Source organism: Phoenix dactylifera, chromosome 4 (assembly GCF_051530095.1).
Source record: "Phoenix dactylifera cultivar Ajwa chromosome 4, Ajwa_hap1_PhDact_Kaust_v1.1, whole genome shotgun sequence".
Lineage (NCBI taxonomy): Eukaryota > Viridiplantae > Streptophyta > Magnoliopsida > Arecales > Arecaceae > Phoenix > Phoenix dactylifera.
Window position 1 is genome coordinate 16,984,025 of NC_143193.1, and position 4,350 is coordinate 16,988,374.

At 37.8% G+C, this 4,350-nt stretch overlaps 1 non-coding gene across 1 annotated transcript; it reads right to left on the reverse strand.

Moving 5' to 3' along the window:
* Window positions 1-3,335: 3,335 nt before the first annotated feature.
* LOC113461461 (small nucleolar RNA R71) lies at window positions 3,336-3,444 on the reverse strand. The gene has a single exon (XR_003383731.4). It is a non-coding gene; the product is annotated as a small nucleolar RNA R71 (small nucleolar RNA).
* Between the last annotated feature and the right edge of the window lie 906 nt (window positions 3,445-4,350).

Here is a 4,350-nt window from a genome sequence, read left to right on the forward strand (position 1 = left end):
AGTCCTTCTATCGTGGATCCCTACAAGACGGAGGTCATGGATAACACGTCAAACCCCTTCGTCTGTCATATGTCAAAATTTATTCGACTTAAGTTCGAGAGTGGAAAACTCTTTCTCCACTATGCAATCCGCCCCGGCCGAGGTCTTACGAACTCAGTCTCATAAATCACATAGAATCTCTCCTTATCTATCAAGGTCGATAGATTCCTTGTAGATGCATACCCTACTCCTACAGTGAACTTACTGCAGCCAATCTACACTGCATGGACCCATATGGCTAGAGACCATGTATGTGTGCAGTCAAACTACAATAACCTCACTGTGAGTAGCCGAAGCACCGCAGGTCAAAGGACCAGTCACACTACTGCAACATCAAGCAAGTCACTGACGAGTGGATAGACATCCAAGTGACTTCTTGTGTTGGTCACGCTCAGTACCCTTGTTCTCTAACAAGCACCTGCACTATCACTTCAGTGTCCCTACACTGTGGACTCAAGTCTCATCCATCCAGAAGGAAAGTGATCTGTGCACTGATCGGATCGATCACCATCCTCGTGATGATCCATTGATCAGGAGCATTTAGAAATTAATCACCAATGATACATGGCTCAAATTCTCAACTCTTGAGAATATGTATCATCATCTTATTAATTTCTTGGACGATTCATAGACACATAAACAATATGAATGAAAAGATGCCTTTTATTTATTTAATAATAAATAGTCAAGTACAAAATTATGTCCCTAGAATTAATAATGTGTCAGCCAGATTGGCTTCTAGGGCATACATCTAACAGGATCCGCCCGCGATCACCTCCCAGATCCACCCCACCGTGTCCGCTCCATCTTCAGCTCCTCTCCACGCACGATCAGGGGAATCATAGCTTGTCCATAGGCTTTGGGGATCTATATGAGGAGGCCTCTGATCCGAAAATAGGGAGCTCTCATTCAAAAAAAAACAGAGGAGCCGGGCTAATTTGGGGAGAAGAAGAGGAAGAACAGAGGAGCCGGCTGCTGTCATTGAAGGAAAAGAGAAGAAGGAAATCGGGTATCCCCTGTTCCCGAAAAGACAAAAAAAAGAAAAGAAGAGAAAAGGACAAATGAAAGAGGGACTAATGTATGAAATGAGTGGCTAATTTCTTTGGCAAAGGGTGATGGATGAACCCTTGTCATATTGCTTTCATCAAGTACACTCTAAACTTGTATTCTAATGGTTTTATATCCATTGGTATGATTTGGATTCTTGCATATTTATTTATTAGATAGATCTTGTATGGTTTATATATAAATTGATGCATGAATTGTTTCAATGTTTGATTTGTCGTAGACGTAACTGGCATGATAAATACTTTGATGTTGAATTCATGTTTTCAGATTGTATACTCCATGATTAGAACCACTCTATCATATTAATCCTTAATCAAGAATCGCCGAGTTTATTTATTGAAAGTAATATTGTCAAGGAAGATTCCGGATCCCTAGCCTTCTCTATATTTTTGAACTGTGTTTAATTACCTATTATTCTCTCCTTTTAATCTCTGAAAATTACATCTGAAATTACACTAATAATATCTATATCGTTTCCTGAGGATTCGACCTCGGACTTCCGAGTTTTACTGCTTGTGCGATTCTCCTGCACTTGGGAGAGCAGTTTTGCGAACGCATCAAGTTTTTGGCGCCGTTGCCGGAGAACGGCTGAGTTATTAGTATAATTTTAGATTTAATTAGTACCTTAGTAGTTAGTATTTGTCTTTTGAAAAAAAAATATTTTAAATCTTTACTACTATTTTTAATTTCCTGCACAGTTTGCATCAAACTCTGATATCATAGAAATTAGCCGTCTGATTGGACTCAAATTTGGTCGACTGGTGTAAGACACATTTTTCAATAATTTGAATGGTCTGATTGATATTCTGAAACTTTTTAAGACCATTAGATTAATATAAAATCTTTCTGATTTCTGTTTTGAATTTTCTATATTTAAATTTTTTAGAATCAGAATTTTATTGTTATTATATTAACGCTTGTTGCTAATTGAAAATTGAAAAAAAAACTTTAAGAAAGGATCAAGGATGATTATTCAAAAATTTAAAAAAAAGAGGGAAAACCTAAAATTTTAAATTTTAAATTTTAGAATTCAAATTTCAAACTTCAACTCATAAAATTAAAAAAATAAATAAATAATTTGCTTGATCAACTATTCAATGAAACTTAATGTCATGTCATAAAATATTAAAAAAAAAATCTCTTGATTGTTGCATATAGTATAAGGCATCAGCATAAAATACTCTGAGGGCTGAACCCATTAAAAAGATAAGGTCGGGATTTCATCACTCGTCCTTAGCCCAAAAATCACCCCAGTGCATAAATATCCTAAGCTTAACTAAAATCAACTAGACATTGGCCCCTAAGGACATTTGAGCTCAATAGGACGAAGATCACCGAAAGTTGCACCAATTTCGCTCTATGGCCCAGTCGATGTCTAGGCAAGCTTTGTCCCTCTAAGAGAGATAGTCTCTGTTTGAGAAAAGTGGATTTTAAGTGGAACCTTTACTAAACGCATCGTGACCCCTCCACTTACCTGGAAGTTTACCTGGTCGACTAGGTTACTAGACCGGATTGGAGGCTTAGGTGTCTTCTTCAAACCAGTTAGGAGCTGTCTAGAAATTTAAGAAAAACATTATGAATTGAGGTGTAATGTTTTGATGCATGCTTGATTGTGAATAGATTTTTGTTTTACTATATTAGGGTATCCTTTTAGATATCTTTAGGTGGTACTTATATTATAAAAAAAAAGGAGAGAAAAATATTTTATATGCTAAAGCGGAATAGGGATGACACCGGTCGATTAAGTCGTACAACTTTAGATCATCCCTTAGGACACATCCCTGAAATTTCTTCGCAGTATCTCACACCATGTGAGATTGCTGATTTAAATGAAGATGCGGGAAGCCACCACGATCGAGAACGTGAACCCCATGTTATGACCCTAAGACAATACCTACAACCGGCTAGGACTAGTCAGCCTTCATGCATAATTTTTTCTGATAATGTAGGACATTTTGACATCAAACCAGGGGTAATTCAATTGCTACCCAAGTTTCACGGGTTAGAGTCCGAGAGTCCGTATCTTCATTTAAAAGATTTTGAAGAATTGAGCATTACATTTAGAGTGTCGAACGTCACCGAGGATGTCCTCAAGCTGACGTTGTTCCCTTTCTCTCTAAAAGATAAGGTCAAAACATGGCTAAACTCGTTGCGACCTAGATCAATAAGAACTTGGCAAGATATGCAGAGAGAATTTTTGAAGAAGTTCTTTCCCACATAAAGGACCAATTTTTGAAAAAGACATATTAGCAATTTCCAATAAAAAGATAATGAAACATTTTATGAATGTTGGGAAAGATTTAAAGACCTTCTTCTCTCATGCCCTCATCACGGGTTTGAAACTTGGAGAACTATTAGCTTCTTTTATGAAGGTTTATCTCCACAGTTGAAACAGTTTGTAGAGACCATGTGCAATGGTAAATTTTTAGAAAAACAACCTGATGAGGCATGGGAGTATTTGGATTTCCTTGCTGAGACTGCCCAACTTTGGGATAACGGGGATAGAAACAATAAGTCTTTGCCTAAGCCTACTAGCTCTGTACAGGGAGGCTTTTACAACTTTTAAACTGAGGATGATCTTCATGCTAAAATGGCAGCCCTCACTAGGAAGGTAGAAGAAATTGAGCTTAGGAAGGTTGAGCCTGTCAAGACAATAGATTTTAGAAACGAGTGTTGTGGTATCTGCGATATGTCTAGTTATACCACTAAAGATTGCCCCACCATACCGGCATTCAAAGAAGTCTTGCACGATCAAGCAAATGCTATGAACTCCTACCAAAAGCCTTATAACGATCCATACTCAAATACCTATAACTCTGGTTGGAAGAATCATCCAAATTTTAGGTGGAGAAATGATCATTCTCAACAGTCACACCATTCAGCTCCTCCACCTGCACATCATACTTTTGCATCACCACCCTCCCAAAAGCCGAATATCGAGGATACCTTGCAATTTATACAAACTTTTCTACAAGGTCAAGCTAATATCAATGCTCAAAATACTCAAAATTTTGAAGATATAAGGAACCAATTGTCAATGTTGACTACCGTCCTAAGTACCCAAGAGAAGGGTAAGCTTCCAGCTCAACCCCAACCTAACCCACAAGTACACGGTAGTAACAATACGGCTCCTTCTAGTTCGCATACAAAACATGCAAAGAGCATCATGACTTTGCGTAATGGAAAAGTCATTAATCAGACCGTCCCATTGAGACCGCAGGTCACTTCTAATTCTGATGCTCC